General features: G+C 41.1%; 1 protein-coding gene across 2 annotated transcripts in view; it reads left to right on the forward strand.

Annotated features, from left to right (window-relative positions):
• The window catches only part of LOC121277650 (protein eva-1 homolog C), a 430,530-nt gene that overhangs the window by 385,482 nt on the left and 30,925 nt on the right, over nucleotides 1–14,123 (forward strand). The window lies entirely within an intron of this gene.

Genomic DNA, 14,123 nt, shown 5'->3' on the forward strand with positions numbered 1-14,123 from the left:
TGGGTTGTGTACCGGAGTTATCAGCCATATGGTCAGTGGGTAACCCCTGTCATCCACGAGTCAACCTTTGCTTTGTTATTGTGGCTCAAATGCAGCTGGCATAGAGGACTGCTGCAGAACGAAAGCATCATGACTGCCTCTACAACATGAGGCAGTAACATGTCTGATTTTCTGCCTATAGACGCACACCGAGAATAACAGTTTTAAATTGGAGAATGAAGAATTGGGCTGAGATGTGATTTGGCAAAAATGGACTGAAAACTACCACTTGAAAGCATATCAGCGCCAGAATAATGAGAGGCATTCAAGGAGCAGATAAAGTTCAGAGCAAGTTCCCAGAAAGGAAAAGGGTAGGATTTCCAAATCTAGAACACTCTGGATGTCAAGGAGCATACGGAGTATGATATGATAAAAAAGGGAGGGTAGCTTATGTCAGACACTGTGAGCTCAAAAACATGCACAGAAATGCTGGAAAACTCAGCAGGTCTGGCAGCATTTGTGGAGAGAGAAAAACAGATAACACTTCGAGTCTGATATGACTCTTCTTCGAAACTGGAGAGAGGTAAAAATGTGATGGGATTTATGCTGTTGAAAGGGGGGTGGAGGAGGGGCAGGTGAAGCAAGGTAGAAGGTCAGGGACAGGTTAGAGAACTAGAGAGATTAAATGATAATGATGTCATGGAACACAAAACAAAGGGCGTGGTAAGGATAGTATGAAAGACTAAAATGTTAGTCCGGAGTAGGTGATAAAAGCAGAATAAAGGTCATTACTGTCTGAAAGCAAAGACATGAGAACAGGATACAGACTGGCACTTGGGAAAAAAATCAAAATGGAGGACAGAGTTCATGGTCTGAAGTTGTTGAACTCAATGTTAAGTCCAGAAGGCTGTAAAGTGCCTAATCGGAAGATGAGGTGCTGTTCTTCCAGCTTGTGTTGGGCTTCACTGGAACATTATAGCAGGTCGAAGACAGAAATGTGAGCATGGGAGCAAGATGGTGAATTAAAATGACAAGCGACAGGAAGGTTAGGGTCATGCTTGCGGACTGACTGAAGGTGTTCCACAAAATGTTCACCCAGTCTGTGTTTTGTCTCCTGAATGTAGAGGAGACCACAATGTGAGCAGCGAATGCAGTTGACTAAATTGAAAGAAGTGCAAGTAAATTCCTGCTTCACCCGGAAGGAGCACTTTGGGTCTTGGATGGTGAAGAGGGCGGAAGTAAAGGGGCAGGCGCTACACCTCCTGCGATTGCATTAGTAAGTGCTGTGGGAAGGGATGAGGTGTCAAGACCTGCAGTGGGGCTTGTCTCTGTTCAGAATCCTGCCTATTGGAAATTTGTGCAGCTTCTGACTGCTCCAAATATGGTTCAGATTGGTTACCCTTCATCAGAACTCTGTTTCTCTCTTCACATATGCTGCCAGAGCTGCTGAGTATTTCTAGCATTTTCTGTTTTTATTTCAGATTTCCAGTATCTGCAGTACTTTGCTCTGCATGGATGATGTTGGAACAGTGGAAATGTGGCCTGCCTGGGGGGCTAGGATTAGGTCCTAGTCTTGACTTCCATTGGAAAGCAGTAAGCCTCTTTATAATGGTGTCCATTTGGAAAACAAAGACCTATTTTTCCCAGGCTGACCAGAACCCCACTTACACTCCTGTAGTAAGCACATAGGGCAGAAATTTGCACTGAGAGGGGCGGGTGCGTGCCCAGCCTACTTGAGTATAAAATGACGTGCGATATTTCAGTCAGCAGGCAGGCGCAGGTGTCAGCAGCGCGCCCGCCAACAATTAACAGGCCTATTAAGGCTATTAAAGTTATAAATGAATGAAATTTTTCACTGCCCATCCAACCTTACAGCTGATGGGTAGGCGAAAAGGCCAAGTGGCCTTTGGATATTTTAGGAAACCTCAACCACGGGCAGGATGAGGTTTCCTAGAACAATTAAAAATTGAATAAAGAATTTTAAAACTCATTCATAGTATGTCCCCCAAAATAAATCTCCATACTCCTTCAATTTACAGCGGATTGTGATCAGAAAAATTGCAGTTCCTCTGCTTTATGTGCAAAAGCTCAGTGGTATTTAAAACATTTAATCATAAACAAATATTTTGTCATGAGTGCCATTTTATGCTAAGTTCTATTTTCTAGCATTAACAATCTACCCTTTATTTGTTTACCACTGTGGTCAGTTTGTATTTTCATGCAGCTTGGCTGTGCAATATACCACATAGTTCTGGCTCATAAAAAATATGTTTTTCATAAAATATGTTTAATTGTTAATTGAAGGTTGCCTTTTTTGAACATTTGATGTAGCATGTAATTATATTTTGAGGTCTAAGGTTTGCAATACAACTGTAAGAATACAGGGGACCTTGGCTCTTATCAAATTCAGTTATAATAACATTGAGATAAGTAATAAGTACATAGTAACATTGCAGACAAAAGTCATGTTTTATGTATATGTGTTGGACATATGTCTGAAAGGAGCAATTGATATGTTTGAGATTGAATTGTTTTGTCCAATGACTAATGCATATGAGAGGGCAAGATTTATTTAAACTGACAGAATTGTAAACCAAAATTTGATAAGATTATTTTTATGTCATACCGATAAAATCCCATTTATCACCACTATTCCTGGCACGGGAAGGAGGCAAAATGATAAGATCAAAACAAAATTGCTGGTCTATGCCGAAAGAACAAGGGAGTGGGATGAATTTGATAGCTCTTTCAGATTTGCCATAGGCAGGATGAGCTGAATGACCTCTTTCTGAGCTATAAGATTGTATGATTCTAATGTTGCTTTTTATCACATTGTTCCAATGAAACAGTTTTAATCAAGTTTTCACCATAGTTTTAGTCAATGTTTTCACCACCAATGGAACAGAAATTTGTGTGGGAGTGCCTGTGGGAATACTTCTTTCAAATGAAAGTGACGTTTTTTGCTTGCCAGCATTCTGTAGGAAAATACTTCTAACTTCAGAGATTATAAAGAATATTTAGCATTGATCTGAGAAATTTAGGTGATTAAGTTACAGAATGAACAGTTAAAAAAAATCCATAGAAAACTGCAACAGCTGCTATTTAAACTTGGTACTGAAATGGTTTATCTTCAGATAAAATTTTCCTTAGAAAACATAAACATATAATAAGAATTTCTTTCACATTGAAGATTGAAGTTATATGCCATGCATTATTTTCATTTATATTTTAGATTAGGGAGCCTTTTTTTTGCACAAGTGGCAATATATGCTGTTGCAATGTTTTAAATTATGTTCATATTAGCTTCTGTAGATGAGATTATAGTTACTGAGTAAAATTAAAGCTCCTTGCTTTATGTATTTAACAGCCCTTGGTTATGATTCAGTCTCTCAATAATGAATCAAATATTTTCCTTCCAAGTAATTCAAGGGAGTAAAACCACAAAAGTACTTCAATGTTTTTACTTCTGTGACTAAGACAGTGCTAAAAAAAATTACACTTGCTGCTCCTGCTATTGGGCCTTGCTACTTCATTCTCGGCATTGTATCTTTAAAACAATCACTAGTCATGTGCTGGCACTGGTTTCAAGCATGACTATGAACTTTTTGAACCAGGATTATTTGCTGAGTTTACAGTTATGGGTGAATGATCTGAACAGAAGAAGGCAATTAGTCAGATAGCATTGCTTAGACAATGCTAGCATGATCCACATATTGTTTTAGTGGCCGAAAAAGATGGTGGGGAGCACATTCCCATAGATGACGGCAGCCACACAGCCAGTTAACACTTCCTGGAAGTCCCACCTCAGAGAGTTGCTTGCTAATCTGATTGCTCAGCAGTTCTGTAGTCCCAGAAGTACCACAGAGACCAGTAGCCATTGCTGGAACTACATGTGGGCCCATGAGTCAAAGTGCTGGGTGCCCCAGGGCCAGATAGGTTTAAGAGTCTCATGGTGGAGATTGGAGGAGAGTCTCGGTGGAGTGGGGAGGTCAGGTTGGAAAGGCGAAGAGGCGGGGAAACACCTTGCCGGGGAGTGGGTGGGGTGGGGGGGGGGGGGTGGTGGTATGTGTGTGTGGCTGTGGGCGCTGCAGTGAGGGGGGCCTGATCAGGAAAGAGGGCTCAGGAGGGAGATGTCCTCTACTTCCTCACCCAAGACCTGAACAGGATAACCTGCCAGGCTTCCCCCTGTCCCTGACCTTCTCCTACTGGACTCAGAATTGCAGCCAGGAGGGAAGCAACATTTAAGTGGTCAATGATTCAATGTTCTCAGTTGGGGTGAGCCCCCTCTCCCCTTAAAATTGTATACAGGTTAGGGGCGGATGGATAGGCAGGGCAAAGGCCACCTGAGGAATTTTACGAGCTCTCCCGCCTGCAAACCCAGTGAGGGCCAGTAAAAATTTGCCCATAATTCATGTTTTTGTTTGTCATGAAGACACTTTGTAGTTTCTCTCAACTGAAAATAGACAGAACTTCAGAACGTATCAGCGTTTGAGTTTTAAAAAGCTTTCTTACCATGCTTCATAAGAAATTTTCATCATCATTTGGAAAACATTAAAAAGGTAATTTGTGAATATTGAGTGGTATTTTCCAGCACTGGGTCATATTACCTATCAACATCTATATTATTTGAAATGCTGAATTTCAAGATGACAATAAGAAGAAAATGTCTTCCTAAAACTTCTCGAGACAGTTATTAATTTCAAAAATTGGTGTATGTGTCACTGTGTGCACTTTTCTGATTACAATATACAACAGTAACATACAGAAAGTCACTGTGACAGATGAAATATAATAGGAAGCAGGTGCCATTTTTACAAAGCTGCAAAGGAAGTGAACTGCTGAAAGGGTTATTTCCTATTGTAATCTGAAAGGTTCCTTAAATTTAAAGATGGGGATAATTTAAAAGAAAATCAACAGCAAATATCCCCTTCCCCACTTCAGTTACTTTTCTCAACAGAAATGCATATTGTAACTGGAGGCTAAATGTAGAGCAGCCTGGGAATTTACTCCACTTCCGGCTTCTAAGGAAACCCTGTGGTAATAGCAACATCTGGTTCAAATCAGTAGTAGCTTAGCATTACTCATATACCCAGGAGGTAATGACTTAAACAGAAACTGTCCACCTTCCACTGTTGCAGTCATACCTCTATAACAGAACAATTTGTAGCATAGGCCTCTGAACAATAATTAACTTTGGTATTTAAATCAGCAAGTTATCTTGGTGTATAAATTAGTTGAGACCCCTTTGTAGGTTTAGACCAAACCACGCCTAGAGAAAGAAGTCTGAGATCGATTGGTCCTTGGGCCTCATCAACATGGTTGCCATGACCAGCACTGTAACTCGTGCTGTCACGGGTAGCTCTTCCAAGCAGAGTCTTCAATTTAGGGCCCTCTGTATCACTGGCAGTGATCCTCAGGTAAATTCTGGAATGGGGTCAAAGTGGGCTTCACATAGTGTGAATTGGAACTTTATTGGAGTCAGGGAAGCAGTTTTGCTCCGCTGGAATAGGTTTTTAAAATAAGTTTTCTCATAGTCTCTCTGGCACTGAAAATTAACTTGAGCAAGTGTGGCGTTTCATATTCCTTAAAATTTTGGTGATTGTTGAAGATTTAAAGAAGTAAATATTTTTGTTTTTCTTTTTGTCTCTTTTTTCTCTCTCAGTCCAGTCTTTCTGCCTCTCCCTTTATTTACATTCTATACCTTATCTGGCATTGAAATCAACATTCTAACTGACACTTCCTTGTTTAGACTTTGGTGCTGCTCATTAGTTTTTCAATCTGATTGATTAAGGAGATACATAGGGTGGAATTTCCCGCTGCCACCACACTTAGTCTGAAAAATGGAAAATTCTGACCATAGTTTTTTTTCCAGTTCACATGGGTCCCAGATGTCTGGAAGGATTGGAGGAAGCACTGTGCTGTTGGCTTGTCATCTGACGAGAACTTCCCATACAAAAGCCCACAGAAAATTTATGGGAAAGCGCAATTGTAACTAATGGCTGACACTGTTCATTCCCCACTGACCACAAAACTGGTCCATTAAGTACACACAATTTTGAATTTCAAGGAAAATATCTGAAATTGGGTAAGAAGCATAGCATTTCATACATTCAACTTTAAAAACAATGTTTAATCTACCTTGTAGCCATGATGTCCTTTATTATGCTTTATTCAGCTTATTTTTTTTTTAATACTTTTTTTGTTACCTTGGGTCACCATCACTATTGAGCAGCTGCCTTGTCACTGGAAGCACTTCATCAAATGACAAAAATAGCACCTTTGTCCCTATAGATTATAAGAATTATTCATTTCCTTCTTTGCAAGTTAGCCTAGTGTTAAACTAATTCCAGTACTGGATCTGAAATAAATAAGTTCATTACCAGACTGCCACTGCAGACAGTGAGCAGCAGGTGGAGGGTTGTTTCTGATTGACATTGAGTGGTTAAGGGGTTGACTAAATTAAATACTGCAGATCCTTATGATGCAGAACTTAGAGATAGTTTGATGTTTTGCAGCACAGATAGCTGTGAGATTTTATTTTGAGGATACCAAGGGCCTCCCACCGAGGCAGGTTTGGAGGGCCTGGGCCATTTAATCAGGCTGGAGGGTGTGGGGTGGACCCCTGCTACCTTCCCGCCTCTGCCTGTCTGAAGCGAAAAGTTTCATGGACAACCTTCCCATCCCTATGCCAACTGAGTCCACTTAAGGGCCCCATTCCACTGCCATTGGTATTCAACCAGCGGAGCATGGGACAGTCGCCACGCCAGGAGCCTGAAAAGCAAACCCTTGTGAGGCTTGCTTGTGGGCTCCCGAGGCATCCCTTGCTGGCAGGAACTCAGTGCCTGATCGAAGGACCCAGCATCAGGCAAGAGGGGAGCTCACTGAGAGCCATACCCCGCCCTTTCTTCCCACCCCCTGCCCACCCTAGCCAGTGACCTGCTCCTTGTGACCCCATCCCAACCTCATTCACCTATTGTCTGATGTCACTCACTGATCCTGGGCTTCTGGTGTGTGCATTACTGACAGCTGCCACTGCTTGGAGTGTCATTGCATGTAATGGACAGCTGCTGGCTTTTGATTGGCTAGCAGCTCTTGATGGATTTCTGCCCTGGGGTCCTTGATCCCGACTGGGGAAGGCCTGCCACTGGCCATTTTGGCACATAATGTGGCGTGCCTTCCCCAAAAGAGGTGACATGGGACTCTCACCAGTGGGTGAGACCCCCATCACCTGGATTGAATTCCGCTCTATGTATTGATTGTTAAAAATCCTTTCGCAGTTTAGTCTTTTGGCACAGAACCCACCTCCATGCCCCATCTTGATGTCAAAGACCGCTTCTCATTTATATTAGATCCAGTACAGGCAATGTCACATAACATTGACTTGCAAAATTTTTGCACTGTTTTGCACCCGAGAACTATATGGAATCAGTTCCAATTTCAATCCCAATATTTAAAATTATTGATTACCTATAATATTCTGTTTTATGTGTTTACACATTACTGATAATGTGCAGTAAACATGTGAAAAACTACAAATGTTGTAAGTCTATAATTAAAACATACACTTCTAGAAATGGACCACTGACTTAATCCTTCGGACTCACTTGAAACCTAGCATGAGGGCATTTACAAAATGAGCAGGTTACTTACCAACTTGAAACTCATCCCTTTTGTGCCATCTCCTATTTTAAGCTGCAGGGCGCCAATTTGTATTTTAACTGGGGAAGCTTTCCTCAGGAAGCAGCTTTGCAAATTAAGTGTGGAACATTCCTTTGTGGGACTTGGAGGAGCAGGGGTCCTCTGAGTTCCACAGGGAGTGTTGAAGCCTTCACTGCCTCTGAGTCCTTCATCTCCCTTGCCTAACATATTACTGTCCCAAATCCTCCTCCCTGTGATTTCTTGTCAGCAAATCCTTCATGCTGGATGGAAACCTTTGGTCACCCGCATGCCCTCTTCCGCCCACCAGCCTGTGGCTACTTTCTGCCTGTTTTGGGTAAGCAGGTAAATGAAAATACCCTCAGCCTGAAACTTCGGTCATAAGTGTGTTTTGCATTCAGTCAGTTCTCTAGGTCTGAAGAATCTGAAAAGAGGAAAGAAAGGATAATATTTCAGGCAACTATTTTGAGTTCTGATGGAAGCTTTCTACCTAGAATGTTAACCTATATTTTATCAGTTGGCAATGAACCCACAATGTACTTGCAATAGTTTTTGCTTATGTAACAGTAATTGGAAAATACCAATTGTGTTAAAACTCATGCTATACTGCCTTTAGATCTTCATGCAACAAAAAAGATTTTTGATTTATATTAATTGCTTTCACTTCCTACTTTTGTAATGTTGGAATTCAACAGTGTCAGTGCACCATAATCATGCCTAACACCAATTTAAATCAGCTGAAGTTTGAATGACGGGTCTTTGCAATGATTTGTTTTTAATCTCATTCCTATATTTTATAGTTTTGTGCTATTATTAAAACTTTGCTGCGATATGCAATGGGTTGGCAACCAGATTCTGATCAAATTAAACCCAAGTCAAATTCAAAGTAAAGCTAAATGTTGGATGCTTGTTGGGCTCGAATAAATCTAAACAACATCCAGGAAGTAACTCAACCTGATTCCACAAAAAGGTCTCCCACATAAATCCAATCTAAATCTTAATCAGTGAGTTTATTCCTGTTGAAAATTGATCCATTTCCAGGTAATGACTGGTTTCCTGTCAAATCAATCCAAATCAAGCCGTGTGGTGGCCTGATTGCCATAAAACTAAATACAAGCCAAATTATAACCACAATAATCATTGTTGACTCTTTCAATTCAATCAGAAAGTCAGCTTATGGTTTAAAAATTGAAGGAGAACACAAAGATTTACTTAGGTTTACTCAAAAGGTCTGAAGCTGAATCCCAATCTAAACTTTGGATTTTCTCAGTTTCTTTGCGTATCTGAAGTCAACATTTAGATCATTAAAAAATTATAGAATTCAAGCATTTGATTGGTCACTGATGTGCAAAGTACCTTAAAAAAATGATGTTAGTTTATGGCAATGGTTAATTTCATCCCCAAAGGGGAGACAAATAAATATTCTGTAATAATTTTTTATTATTTGCTTGATCATCTAATGTAAAGAGCACAGTGAGCACAACATCACAGCACCTGCAAGAATAAAAATAGTAGATTCTTCATGTTTCTTTTCAAAAGCATTATTTTAATATACATTGTTCTACTATGGGTATTTTCTTTAAATGAGAAAGAAAGAATGAAGGCATTCTGTATTTTGCACCTGAAAGGAGACCATTGTGGGCCAGTGGGGCCTGCAAGCAGGAGACTATTTCTTCCTTTATCTGCCTTCATTTTTTCTCTCCTTCTTGCCTACGGTGCTGACTCCTTGGGGTGTCGGCTGCTCCCTGGTACCTTGACAGCTGGCAATTCTTCATATATAAACCTAAGTGGTGATTTTTGCTATCACAACAATGTTCAATTCTGTCCTCAGCTGACATCCAGACACATGGGCCTGGACTTTCACTCCTGAGGCGGGTGCGCAGAGTCGGGAGATCTCCTGGTTCGCCACACACGCCTCGGGAAAAAGTGCCCTGAGCGGTAGGATCTTTATTTTAGGGTGGTGAGTGGGTTCTCCAGGGCTTCCTCCCAGTTGTGAGTTCAAATGGCCCTGCTGAATTGGGGTTTCCTCCATGTGTGAGTCACATCCAACCCAGTACCCCGACAGGTGAAAATAGGATCTGTTGGAAATGGAGACAGGACTTCTGGATCCAGTTTTTCAGTACCATTTTGGATAAGTCTTCATGACTCTATGAAAATCTAGGTCATGTGCTTTCTGGCAAGAGTCATTAGATCATCATTGGTATGCAAACTCTAGCTTTTTATTATTGATGGATTTAGGGCACCATAGTAGGAAAGAGCAAATTGTAGACTCATTTCCAACTATTTTCTGTGTGTGTAACATATCCTTACAGTGCAGTGCATCATCTTTATCAGATAATACCTAATATACATACATGCCTGAAACCTGAATTTTCTGCACTGCATTTTGAATCATAGAAACATAGAAACTAGGAGCAGGAGTAGGCCAGTCAGCCCTTCGAGCCTGCTCCACAATTCATTATGATCATGGCTGATCATCCAATTCAATAGCCTGCTCCCACTTTCTCCCCATATCCTTTGATCCCTTTCACCCCAAGAGCTATATCTAACTCCTTCTTGAAAAGATAAACAATGTTTTGGCCTCAACTACTTTCTGTGGTAGCGAATTCCATAGGCTCATCACTCTCTGGGTGAAGAAATTTCTCCTCATCTCAGTCCTAAATGGTCTACCCCATATCCTCAGACTGTGACCCCTGGTTCTCGACTCCCCCACCATCAGGAATATCCTTCCTGCATCAACCCTGTCTAGTCCTGTTAGAGCTTTATAGGTTTCTAAAAGATCCAGCCTCATCCTTCTGAACTCCAGCGAATATAATCCTAACCGACTCAATCTCTCCTCATATGTCAGTCCCACCATCCCAAGAATCATACTGGTAAACTTTCGCTGCACTCCCTCTATAGCAAGAGCATCCTTCCTCAGATAAGGAGACCAAAACTGCATATTCCAGGTGTGGTCTCACCAAGGCCCTGTATAATTGCAGCAAGACATCCCTGTTCCTGTATTCGCATTCTCGCTATGAAGGCCAACATACTTTCTTTACCGCCTGCTGCGCCTGCATGCTTACCTTCAGCGACTGGTGTACGACGACACCCAGCTCTCGTTGCACATTCCCCTCTCTCAATTTATAACCATTCAGATAGTAATCTGCCTTCCTAATTTTGCTACTAAAGTGGATAACCTCACATTTATCCACATTATACTGCATCTGCCATGCATTTGCCCGCTCACTCAGCTTGTCCAAATCACCCTGAAGCATCTCTGCATCTTCCTCACAGTTCACCTTCCCACCCAGCTTTGTGTCATCTGCAAATTTGGAGATACCACATTTAGTTCCCTCATCTAAATCATTAATATATATTGTGAATAGCTGGGGTCCCAGCACCGATCCCTGTGTTACCCCACTAGTCACTGCCTGCCATTCAGAAAAAGACCCGTTTATTCCTACGCTTTGGCCAGGATTTCCTGGTCGGTGAGTGGGGGGCGGGGCCCGCTCACCGACGCATAAAATGATGTGGGATGACATTGGGCGGAACTCCTGATGTCACCGCACCCCATTTAAATTTTCAGGTAGGCGGGAGCTCAGCAGAATCAGCTGTGCGCCCACTGACCTGTCGATGGCCAATTGAGGCCATTGACAGAGTCATTAAAGTAGTTAATGGACCTGCCCGTCCAACCATAAGGTTGGCGGGCAGGCCAGGAGCCCTGGTGGGCATTAGAAAAAGCATGAAACTTTATCCACGGGCGGGATGAGATTTCATGTAGGTTTTAAACAATGAAGTTAAAGTGGATTTAAAAGCGATGGGCATGTCCCAACTCATGTGACAGTGTCATATGAGGGGACATGTCAGGGAAATTTTTTTTTTTCTATTTATAAGATGTTTTACTGTAGAGCCAATCTTCCTGAGACAGCACTTAGCCTGAGGGAGATGAGTGTGCTCTTTTGTGCGCATGCGTGAAAGAGTGCACTCTCAGCTCAGGGAATACCCCCCTGTCCGCACAGGAATGCATAGCGCTTCTGTGCAGACATCACGCTGGGCGGACTTTAATTGACCTGCCCACATAAAATGGTGGCACCCGCTCTTTAACTTCCCCTCTGATGGGGGGAAATTTCTGCCCTTTGTCTCCTGTCTCCCAACCAGTTTTCTATCCATCTCAATACACTACCCCCAATCCCATGCGCTTTAATTTTACACGCTAATCTCTTATGTGTGACTTTGTTGAAAGCCTTCTGAAAGTCCAAATCAACCACATCCACTGGCTCCCCCTCATCAACTCTACTGGTTACATCCTCGAAAAATTCCAGTAGATTTGTCAAGCATGATTTCCTTTTTATAAACCATGCTGACTCTGTCCGATTCTGCCACTGTTTTCCAAGTGCTCAGCTATTAAATCTTTTATAATGGACTCTAGAATTTTCCCTACCACCAACGTCAGGCTGACTGGTCTATAATTCCCTGTTTTCTCTCTCCCTCCCTTTTTAAATATTGAGGTTACATTAGCTATGCTCCAATCTGTAGGAACTGTTCCAGAGTCTATAGAATTTCGGAAGATGACCACCAATGCATCCACTCTTTCCAGGGCCACTTCCTTAAGTACTCTGGGATGTAGATTATCAGGCCCTGGGGATTTATCAGCCTTCAATCCCAACAATTTCCACAACACCATTTCCCTACTAATACCGATTTCTTTCCGTTCCTCCCTCTCACTAAACCCTGTGTTCCCCAACATTTCTGGTATATTATTTATGTCCTCCTTTGTGAAGACAGAACCAGAGTATGTATTTAGTTGGTCAGCCATTTCTTTGTTCCCCGTTATAAATTCCCCTGTTTCTGACTGTGAGGGACCTACATTTACCTTCACCAATCTTTTTCTCTTCACATACCTAAAGAAACTTTTACAGTCATTTTATATGTTCCTCGCAAGCTTACTCTCTTACTCTATTTTCCCCTTCTTAATCAACCCCTTGGTTCTCCTTTGCTGAATTCTAAACTGCTCCCAATCCTCAGGTCTGTTGCTTTTTAAAGCCAATTTGTATGCCTCTTCCTTGGATCTAATACTATCTCTAATTTCCCTTGTAAGCCATGATTTGGCCACGTTTCCTGTTTTACCTTTGCGCCAGGCAGGAATAAACAATTGTTGCAGTTCACCCATGCGCTCTTTGAATGTTTGCCATTGATATCCACCATCATCCCTTTAATTAACATTTCCCCATCCATCATAGCCAACATCAATATATTCAAAAAAACAGTTTCTGCCAAAATAAGTTAGATCTGATATCTGAGAGATGAAAAATGTCACATGACTGGAAGAACTTTCTTGCTTTGCTCTTAGACAGGAAATGCTCCAAGGTGTGAAGGGCCACAAAGCAAAAATGTGGAGTTAATAAAAATAACTTCCAAATTCAGAAGCAAAGTTAGCAAAGCGATTAGCAAATTTAACACGTTACAATTTTGAAATAATTTCTAAATTGTTAAAACTATTTATGCAATGTTTTAATTTCCAATGAACAGCTTTTACAGGCAGTGCAATATAATTTGCTTTTCTCTTTATGAAGTATAAACTTATTTCTGTAATGGAATAATTTTCTTTACTGGCCACTGATTTGGAATTGTTTATTATTTGTTGGGTGCAGGGTTAGTCTCACTGTCTAAATCCCCTATGAAACAAAACATTTTGTATTCCTTATTTTCTGCCTTTTTTCTCTGTCCCTGAAGACACCAGAGCTGCTTTTTGTGGGCTTGTGGCATGAAGCCTTGCCCAGTGGCACTCCATAATGGCTTATTTCCCATCTGTTTATTTTAAAAGTCAAGCAATCAGAAAATTATCTGTAGCAACTTATGCTGCCATACAACGTCACAAGTTCCATTCACCCTATAGTGTGAACTTTGACAGAAAGTGCCAGACTATTTGATCATGATATGGCATCAAATGATGCCCAATCCTGGACTCACTCCATGAGGCACACCTGCTGCATCCAGCAGATGTCATCAGGTAATGATCAGGGGCAATACTTAAGGTTAATTTCTATCCCCGACACAATTGTAGCAACTTAGCTCATTGTAATAAATTGACAAACTTATCCACATACAAATAAACATTTTCAATTGGAAATTTTGGCATTTCAAAGGGTTAAGATAAACAAAAATAAGAGTAGAAATTGTTGCTGGCTGTAATAGCAAATTAGTGCTTGTATTGATGTAATATCCCTCTGTCTCCTATTTTACCAGAAGCATTGATCTGTTTGAAATCAATGTGTTAACAGATCCTGAAAAAACAGCTCAGATGGTCAAATGTTCAGATGTTAAACATATATCGGCTCTAATTAATATCAACAATTTTAGTCCAAGAAGTGTTATTTAATCTTACTGCAAGCTTAAATTCAATATTGGATTTCAGTTTTTTTTTACCTAGATGAAGCAGATTGGTTGGGTTACATCCAGTTAGTTTGTCTATATGATACTGTGTTACCATGTTTACTAAAACCTAC

This window comes from Carcharodon carcharias, chromosome 5 (assembly GCF_017639515.1).
Source record: "Carcharodon carcharias isolate sCarCar2 chromosome 5, sCarCar2.pri, whole genome shotgun sequence".
NCBI classification, from domain to species: Eukaryota; Metazoa; Chordata; class Chondrichthyes; order Lamniformes; family Lamnidae; genus Carcharodon; species Carcharodon carcharias.